This window comes from Phaenicophaeus curvirostris, chromosome Z (genome assembly GCF_032191515.1).
Source record: "Phaenicophaeus curvirostris isolate KB17595 chromosome Z, BPBGC_Pcur_1.0, whole genome shotgun sequence".
In the NCBI taxonomy this organism is placed as follows: Eukaryota; Metazoa; Chordata; class Aves; order Cuculiformes; family Cuculidae; genus Phaenicophaeus; species Phaenicophaeus curvirostris.
Genome location: NC_091431.1, coordinates 50,901,996 through 50,912,138, shown reverse-complemented (window position 1 = coordinate 50,912,138; position 10,143 = coordinate 50,901,996). Strand labels below are relative to the sequence as shown.

At 42.2% G+C, this 10,143-nt stretch overlaps 1 long non-coding RNA gene and 1 other non-coding gene across 2 annotated transcripts; both read left to right on the top strand.

Annotated features, from left to right (window-relative positions):
- Positions 1-6,531: 6,531 nt before the first annotated feature.
- Positions 6,532-8,796, top strand: LOC138733010 (uncharacterized). The gene is made up of 3 exons (XR_011339358.1): positions 6,532-6,575; positions 7,522-7,663; positions 8,418-8,796. It is a non-coding gene; the product is annotated as an uncharacterized lncRNA (long non-coding RNA).
- Positions 8,061-8,189, top strand: LOC138733765 (small nucleolar RNA SNORA47). The gene has a single exon (XR_011339458.1). It is a non-coding gene; the product is annotated as a small nucleolar RNA SNORA47 (small nucleolar RNA).
- Positions 8,797-10,143: the final 1,347 nt, after the last annotated feature.

The following is a 10,143-nucleotide window of genomic DNA, read 5'->3' as shown; positions in this document are numbered from 1 at the left end:
CAGATGTGACATTTTCTAAAAAATTGTTATTGCAGTCACAAATGAACAGTCAAACAGAGATGACCTCATGGGTCCAGCAGAAAATAACAAGAGAAGAAAGAAAGAGATGAGTGGATCACAGCTTGGGGAGAGAACAATGATGCCCTTTATAATCTCTGGTCTGTACATCACAAACATGTTGAAGCTCAAAGGCTTGCCTGCATGCAGAATTTTAGTCTTCTTTCAAAGTGTGATTTAAACCCTAATGTAGCTGTTTTATTGCAAAAGCCAGTGGAAATTGGTCTTCCCTTAGTTTAAATCCAGCTTCTTTTCATTAGATTTAGGCCAGACAAGCACATACTTATGCTGAAATATGCCATTCAGCCCTAAGTAACGTCTGCATACAGGCTTACAGTGCTAGTATTAAACGGTCTGAAGGGGTGTTAGATTCTTGGAGGACCTCGGCAATATGAATCCTGGCAGCTTTATTAGATTTGTTCAGTTTGTTCACCCTGACCAATCTTAAAAGACTAGTCATCAAACCTGAGCGATGTTAAAGAGTAGGTTTGGAGAAAGAGTCCTGTTCAAAGAGAAAATTTTGCTCCAGAACTTTCGACCTACTGAGGATTGCTTGGCCATGTCCACAGGTGCTAACCCACAGATCTACAGATTATAGTTCTACATAGTCAAGGGCAAGATTGCCAATATGAAGAACAGTGGTGTAAAACGTAATAGGTGGTGTAAAACCAAATACCTGGGGCTAAGCTGAACAACACCAGCTAAAAATGCCTTTGGGATTTTTGATGTGTAAACAAGTCTTTACAAAAGGGTTAATATTTCATGGAAGGATGCTCACTTACTACATTTTCTTTCTCAGTAATATATGTAACACTTAAATCAGTTCTGCAAGTTGTTACATCAGCCTCTGGGTTGGGCTGAGATTGAAGAGAAGTTGCTGGGAACACGTTCTTTCCTGATTAATATGAAGACAGAGATTTTTTTTTTTCCTTATTTCAAAGAGGAGACTGAAGAGAAACATTTACCATTCTGGCCTTGTTTGTACAGGAAAACATCTCCTGCACAGCAGTCAGCACTTCTCAGCAGGAAAAGCTGAGAACAAGAACACGGACAGATATGAAATCAAAGAAGAAATGGAAAACGTGATCAAGGGAGTTAAATTAGAAAAATAATTTAGAAAAACTGAATCTCCTAGTAAGTTCCAGTTACTCTCACAGAACACACGAAAGGAAATGCAAAACAGGGAGTCTGACTCCATCAAGATGCAAAGGTTGCACAGCATGGAAGCCAGTGAAATCATGAATTCATTTAGCTCTGAGAAAGTCTTCAGAAAAGACTTCAGAAAACTTCTGTTGTTTTTGCAAATGGCTGTAATGTCTGAGCCTGAGAGATGTACCAACATCAGAATGAAGTGCAAAGTTAAAGAAAAAAACAAAAGCAAGTGTTCTAAAATGTACAGGTAAGGGTAGAGAGCACTTTTAGAGGTGAACTGATCTGATGCCTATCTGACCTAGAAGCTGATCCCTACCTGAGTGATCCAACAACGTTGTTAGGTTGCTCCTGAACATGTCCCCTGAAACATTTAACGGCAGGGATGACAGAGTGGAAAGAAACTCCTGGAGATAACCCCTGGCTGCCTTCTTGGAGGCAGGACCTGGTACAAGATGAGAAATTGTTGAGGACAGTTGTCCAGCTTACTGTTATAAACTTGCACTCTGCCTGGAGATTTCATGACACTGGCCTATAGAAAGCTAAAGTTTTCAAAACTCAGTCATCTTTTGCTGTATATTAGACTCATTTTGTTCTTTCCCTCATAGATATGGCAGATAACTGGTTACCTCTTCAACACCATGGCTTCGAAGTCTTTCTCCATGTCCTACTTGCTCTTCCCTTTTTTTTTTTTTTCAGGTCAAACAAACCACTATTCAGCACAACCTCCAAACCATGTTTTACAGTCCTCCAGTTATTCTTGCTATGGTCCTCTAGACTGCTTTCAGCTTCTTGCATGGTAAAAGGTAGGTAGTGGGGGTGCACTGAAAAAGAAGTTTCTGAAGACCAAAGTAATGCTCAGGCTGTTTAGATGAATCTATAAATAATCAGGAAACCCACTGCTATTCACTTGGTGAAATCAGCCTTTACAAAATTTCTAGCACTCTTCCCATGTGCCAAGCAAGGGCTTTGGCTCTGCAGAAGCGTAAAGGCAGATATGTATAAGTCATGCTTCCAACCTGAGAAAAGCCAGGTCTCTTGTCCCACTGATCATCAGTCAGTCAAGCAGTTACATTTTCAGCTCCTACTGCAATTACAGAGGGTGTTGAAGCTACTAGGCTGGTGAGAATAGACTCTCTGCATCCTTTCAGTCGGCCTCTAGCTCAGTTCCCCATAATAGCTCATTTCCCCATAATAGCTCATTTCCCCATAATAGCTCATGTCAAGCCAGCACAGAAATCTCTCCTGTTCCTAGAAGAACAGGAAAGGTGCACTCCTCTGCGCCATTGCTCTGATCATAACCCCTACTGATGTGGCCACACTAGACAGAAAGTGGTCTTCACTTTTTGCAGTCCTGTTAATAGTGTCATTGCCATACAGGAACGAGGCAATGGTATGCCAGCACACAGCTACTGCATGACCACTTCTGACAAGAAGCAACAATGAAAAGCACAGAAAAAAATTAAGTGCAGGAAAATTTATCTGTAGGGAGCTGGAGTTTGATCAAATTACTTCTGTGTGTGTTGCAAACCTTATAGAAATATTAACAGCCCAAAGAAGTTAAGATCTTGGATTTTCACCTCTTTTGGAAGACTGCAGCACAGTGAGACACTGACCAGAGACTTCAAAGCTTGGTTTTGAACTTCAAATCCCTAAAGTGTGTTGATTAACTTTAAATATGTGAATAACCAACAGGACAGCCAATATGGCTTCACTAAGGGCAAATCATGCCTAACAATTTTGGCAGCCTTCTACAACAGGGTTACAGCATTGGTAGAGAAGGACTTGTGCAAAGCATTTGATACTGTCCTGCACAACATCCTCATCCCTAAAAGGGAGAGCCCTGAATTTGATGGGTGGATCACTCAGTGGATAAAGATTTGGGTTAATGGTCATACTCCAAGAGATGCGGTCAACAGCCTGATGTCTTAGAGACCAGTGATAAGTGGCAAGCCTAAGGGTCTGTGTTTGGGCTAGTATTATTTAACATCCTTGTCAGGGATGTGGACAGTGGAATTGAATGCACCCTCAGCAAGTTTACAGGAGACACAAGCTGAGTTGTGCAGTTGATACTCTAGAGGGAAGGGCTGCCATCCAGAGGGCCTTTGAACAGGCTTGAGATGTGGGCCTATGTGAACTTCATGAAGTTTAAGAAGGCTACACATAAGATTCTGCACCTTGGGCAGGGTAATCTTAAACACAAATACAATATGTGTGATGAGTGGATTGAGAGCAAGCCTGTAGAGAAGGACTTACGGGAAAGGAGAAAGACTCATGAATAAAAAACTATGTATGAGACAGCAATTGCGCTCACAGCCTGGAAAACCAATCATATCCTGGGCTGCATCAAAAGAAGTGGGGTCAGCAGGTTGAGGGAAATGATTCCACTTCTCCACTCTGCTCCTGTGAGACCCCACCTGGAGCTCTAAGTCCAGCTCTCCAGTCCTCAGCACAGGAAAGACATAAATTTGCTTGAGTGAGCAAAGAGCAGGGCCACAAAGATGATCAGGAGGCTGGAGCACGCTCCCTATGAGGAAAGGCTGAGCAAGTTGGGGTTGTTTAGCCTAGAGAAGAGAAGGCTCTAAGGAGACCTTATAGTGGCCTTCCTGTACTTCAGGGGGGCCTACAGGAAAGATGGAGAAGGGCTTTTTATCAGGGAGTGCAGTCATTGGATGATGGGTAATGGTTTTAAACTAAAAAAGGGGAGATTTAGATTAGATATTAGGAAGAATGTTTTTACTGTGCGGGTGGTGAGGCACTAGAACAGGTTGCCCAGAGCTGTGTATAACCTCTCCCTGGAATTGTTCAAGGCCAGGATGGGTGGGTCTTTGAGGAATCTGATCTAGTTGAAGGTGGAAATCATGAAAGAGTAATTTATTCAGCTGTTGGCATCACTTGCTGCATCTTCTTCAGCACCGTGTTCATGCACTAGTTAAAACTGCATGGCTAGAGCATGGTTGGTGCAGTGCAAGTAGCATGGGAGTCCTAATGATGAAAAGAAGGGATTGTCTGGGAAAGAGCATGGGATTTTTTGTGCAGGTCAGAAGATGTGAAGAGGAGGTATGAATGGGGAAATTGAAGAGAAAAATCTGATCTAGTTGCTTGCTAAGCACATTCCCTCCTGTGCAACAAAAGCTGTAGAGGGACTTTGGAAGTAAGGACAGCATGAGAATATAATTATACATTAAATCATGAAGCAAGAAAACTATATTGAAACAACACTGTTAGCATCATGCAGTTAAGCATTCAACAGCTGGAAATTCTGATAAGTGTTCAGTCAACTATAGTTCTTGCATTTCTGCAACATTTGAGGGCCTGACTACAATGTTAACAACATACACTTTATGTTGATTTTGTATGTGAGAAAAATATTAGTGTGCACAGTCACATTCTGGTTACTAACTCCCATTCTGAGGATCTAGGGCTAGCGACCTATTTATCTACTTATTAATACTAGTATAAATTCCAAGTAACTGCACTGAAGTTGAAGAGGCATTGTCATAGAATAAGAGATACAAGCATCAATGAAATAATATCCTACTCTTACACAATCAATAGAAACTTAAAGTAGTGAGTAGCTGAAAGATAATACCGTGAAAGCCTAAAGTGAAGACTGACATCTTCACTTTGAAGAAAATGATCTTTTACTCTAAATGGGCCTTGTAGATTTCAAAATACACTTTGTAAAATCATTGCTAATTGTCAGATGATTGAGTCACTCTGACTGAAGACAATAAAAAATCATGTTACTGTGGCTGTCAAGAGTTATGGATTTTAAGGCTTTAGACTATTTTTAATGACATGTAAAAGAATATAAACCATGTAGTTATTCAAATGAGTAATGTGCAATCCAAAATTTGCAGTGTTTTGAAAATAACCAAGCATCCTGACACTTATAACATTGCTGTAATTTGGACAGCGCTATGATTACAACTGTAATCATACAACTGTAGTGCCACTGTCACCTGAAATGATTAATACAAGCAGAGGGTAAATTTAGGTGAGCAGATGTATCAGGACTTCTAAATGGATGACAATGGAAAGATCTTGCTTGGCTAATTGCTGTGGTGCCACACACAGTTTGGTAGGAGGAGGATGCTACTGTGAAAAAGGAACACATTTCTCAGTTTGTGGTTGTTCTGTTCCTCCGATGCTTGACTAAAACATTTTAATTTCTTCTCCTGCTTTCAAAGTTGGGGCATATGGATAAGTGTGTAGACTTCTGTACCAACACTCATGCTATAATCTGTTTCCTGACAGTGACCTATGAGCATCTGGGGCCAGTTGAGTCTTCTTGTCTTATATTCCAGAATTTGTAAGCTGCTTTTTTGAGTTTTCAAACCCAGGCACACTGTCTGTACCCCTGTCTGCATAATAAAATTCTTTTCCTTTCAAAGCAAAACAATTAAAAACTAAGGTGAACAAAATGACATGACTCATTAGTTAAAAGTCCTCCAAGAAAACCCATTCTTTACCTAAATAATTTGTGGCAACTATTAATAATCCTCCAGGTTTTGATGGAGTTTTGTTCTAGCCTTTCTACTACATAGCCTGGCTGTGTACCTTCCAAAACTCCTGTCTAATATTCACCACAAAGACTCATCATGTGCTTGTTGTTCTTGCAGCTTAACCTCTTATGGGTCATGAATCCAAACCTGAGAAGTGGTGAAGGGTAGGCTGGGCAGCAGATTGTTTCCTTCTGTTACGTCTTAAACAGCCCACTCTCCTTGGGCTTGTTCATTTTATTGCTGCCATTAGTCCAAGACTTCTTTCTGCCTACCTAGATAAATCTATGGCTTCCACCCCTGTAAGTATAACAATCAGTTCCTCAACACGCTTCCTGTGGTAATCACAGAACTGCAAAGCAATTGAGGTTGGCAGGGACCTCTGGAGGTCACCAACCCCCTGCAGAAGCAAAGCCATCTAGACCAAATTGCTTAGGACCTTGTCTAGACAGCTTTGACAAGCTCCAAAGAGGGGGAAGAAAGCAAGTATTATTATTCCTATTGTGCAGATAAAGAATCAAACAGCAAAAATAGGGGTTTGCCAAAGAAGCTAAGGAACTGCAACGGTAATTTTGATTCACACTATGCTCTACTAGACACCACCGGGCACTCGAAGGAGGAGAAGGACGGGGAGCAGCAGAGGCAGATGGAGGAGGAGCAGGAACAGAGAAGGAGGAGCAGAGGCAGGAGGAGGAGGAGCAGGAGCAGAAGGAGCAGGAGCAGAAGAGGAGGAGGAGCAGGAGCAGTGGCGTGGGGGGAGGAGGAGGAGGAAGAGGAGGAGGAGAGGGAGGAGCAGGGCGAGCTGCGCGCGCTCCCCCTCCCGGCACCGCCCTGGGACGGAACAAGATGGCGGCGGGCTGGGCGGTAAGGTAGCGGGGGCGGGAAGGAAATGCTGTGTTCTATGGTCACAAAGATGTGCAGCGCCTATAAGAAGTCTATATAGAACAGAATCTGTTGGCATGCACGCTTAAATAGACTCATACAGTAGTGTGGGTTGGAAGGGACCTTAAAGCCCATCCAGCTCCGCCCCCGCTGCCATGAGCAGGGGCACCTCCCACCAGCCCAGGCTGCCCAAGGCCACGTCCAACCTGGCCCTCTAACACCTCCAGGGATGGGGCAGCCACAGCTTCCCTGGGCAACCTGGGCCAGGGCCTCACCACCCTCATAGAGAAGAAATTCCTCCTTATGTCTAGCCTAAATCTGCCCCTCTCCACTTTATACCCATTGCCTTTATTCCTACCACTACAAGCCTTTGTGAACAGTCCCTCCCCAGCTTTCTTGTAGCCCCTTCAGATACTAGAAGGTCGCTATAAGGTCTCCTTAGAGTCTTCTCTTCTCCAGCCTGAACAACCCCAACTCTCTCAGCCTGTCCTCATATGGAAGGTGCTCCAGCCTTCGGATCATCTTTGTAGCCCTCCTCTAGACCCGTTCCAACAGCTCCATATCTTTCTTATGTTGAGGATTCCAGAACTGGACACAGTGCTCCAGATGAGGTCTCACAAGAGAGGACTAGAGGGGTAGAATCACCTCCCTCGACCTGCTGGCCACGCTTCTTTTGATGCAGCCCAGAACATGGTCGGCCTTCTGGGCTGTGAGCACTCATTCCCAGCGCATGTCGAAGTTCTAATTGACCTGCACCCCCAAGTCCTTCTCTGCAGGGCTGCCCTCAATCACATCATCCCCCATCGTGTACTGAAATTGGAGATTGCCCCAAGCCAGGTGTAGGACCTTGCACTTGGCCATGTTGAACCTCATGAGGTTCTCACAGGCCCACTTCTCCAGCTCGTCCAATACATCTTGTTTTTAATAGGATGCTGTGTTTGCCATCTCTATGCTGCTACTAGAGATTTGTTGTCTGCTGGCCAAAAGTTCCCATCAGGTACACTTCATACAACCCGCTGCAGCTGCAAAGGGTCTGGTCTTGTGACAACCGAAGTCCAGTTTCACCTATGGTATGGTTTGTAAAAATATTTCACACATAGGCTATAGTTTGGAGCCCCTGTAGGAATGAGGGCTTAGTCCTGTGGTCTTCAGACAAAGATCAGTGTGCATCTGTTTTCACTACCCAGGAGTGCTGTTTAGCACTGAAGACAAGAACGAACATGCCTACTCTTCTTAATTTATTTTAAATTCCAGAAATGTTTTCAAAGTTGGTGCTTTGCAAAATTCGCTGTTAGGAGTACAGGAACTTGTTTGTGTAAACTGATGAATGTAATGTTATTCTTAGCAGTTTTAGAAATACATATTCACTAGCAATATTTTTATGTACACACAGTAAACTAAAACTGTTGACTGGATATACAGAAAAGCCACTTTAAGTGATGAATATTAAGTAGACAACAGGGTGGATGGAGGTCTGAGAAGGTAAGACAGTTAAACTTGCTGCTGTATCTTACTGGTTATAGCCTCCAATATTATCATAGTGCAATGGCAACTCATGTTCCCCTCCTGACATGAGGGAAAGCAGTACTGCATTTGCACATAAGGCTTGCACACCACTGGTGGCTTTCACCTAACTCATTTGTACTTAAAACTTTCTAAGAGGTTACTAAAGTAGGGGATGAAAAGCCCTGTTCAGCTCAATACAAGTATTCCTACTCCATAAAGGCACACAACTGCTCCATGAGGATTAGTCAGACCTTACTTTCAGTTGTTTTGTTAACAATGCTGCGTGTATTAATGGTACTGCTTTTTCCACTTTCCTAGGCAGTGTCAGGAGGCAGTGACACTGGTCACACCAACAGTAAACTGAGACTTAACTGCAACCCTTTACATGGAAGTGTTTGCTGAAAGAGCAAGATGCAGTACTGAAAGAAGTCACTGCTTGGCTGCCTGAGACTGTACTTCTCCCAGGGTAAATGATGTCTTCAAAGACTTTTAAGTCCTTTCAAGTTTTGTCCTTGTAAGGCAACAATAAAACAGTAACCAACTTTTCATAGAGCTGTTACTTTAATAACTGGGGAGAGGGAAAGCTAAGGTTCTTGCTAAGGTATGTACAAGATGTTTTGCTTTCTCTTCAGATTAAGATCTGTACAGTGGATTTACTATCAAGTCTGCAGAGGTCAACTTTTTTTTAATAAAAAAAAAAAACACCCAAAACTTTATTTTAGCATACTGTGGTTTTTTTCCTTCTTAGTAGCAGAAGTGCCTTTATAGATGTGTGGTGAACTAAAACTTAACACAGCTGTTGCAAACAGAACAAAACTTTTTCTTCCACATCTGAAGCCAATAATTCATAACTATCACTAATCCAGTAAAAAAATAACTGCTTACAAAGGCAAACAGTGAGCCGATTTTAATTAAATTAAGCAATACTGCTGCAGGCATTTAGACTGCTTAAAACTCTGCCTTCAGCACTATACTGCAAAAGTAGTGCTTCAGGTTGTTAAAAACATTTGTGTGCTTTAATTATTTAAATAACTTAGATTGAATATATTGTATGAGTCTAAAGATAAGATAAATAGCTAGCAGCTTGTCCTGGTTTTACTCAACAGTGCTTGATAGTTGCCTGTGTGAGACTACCAAATTTCCTTTACTTGGACAAGTGTCAGAACTTTAACTTGACTTTAACAAGACTTTTTTTTCCATGTTAGAGGAACAGTCCTATCCACCATATGCACAAGATAGTATTGATAAGCACACTGCTTAAATTGACAATGATTTATTGTGTTTAGGAACATTGAGTAAATACCAAGCTTTTTATCTTCAGTTTGGCAATGCTTTCCCACCAAAAATTGTTTCATTTGTTGGGTTTTTTTCTGGCATAATCTCCACTGCCAGCAATGGATGTCTCAGAACAAGAAGTTAATAAATAACACACAGAGACAACAGTTTTCTAAACATACTGTCTCTTTTAAAGGCATGATACAGATTTACTAAACAAATCTCAAGCAAATTCTTCACAGAAGAAAATTTTGCTACAAGTCATCTCTGAACATTGTTTTCTTTACCAGTGCTGGTAGTTTATTTAATGGAGTACAGAATTTACTTTTGAGCAGTACTGATGAATCATTTAAAACCAAGTTTTTTCCCCCCCTTAGGGTAAGCTGGGACATGTGGCTACTACTGAACTTGCATTTAATACTGAATTTGAATAGTGTACCTCTTGCTGAGCATATCATGGCAATCATGAATAAATACAGAATCACAGAATCATAGAATAACCAGGTTGGAAGAGACCCACCGGATCACTGAGTCCAACCATTCCTATCAAACACTAAACTGTGCCCCTTAGCACCTCGTTCACCCGTGCCTTAAACACCTCCAGGGAAGGTGGCTCAACCACCTCCCTGGGCAGCCTGTTCCAGGGCTCAATGACCCTTTCTATGAAAAATTTTTTCCTAATGTCCAGTCTAAACCTCCCCTGGCGGAGCTTGAGGCCATTCCCTCTCGTCCTGTCCCCTGTCACTTGGAAGAAGAGGCCAGCACCCTC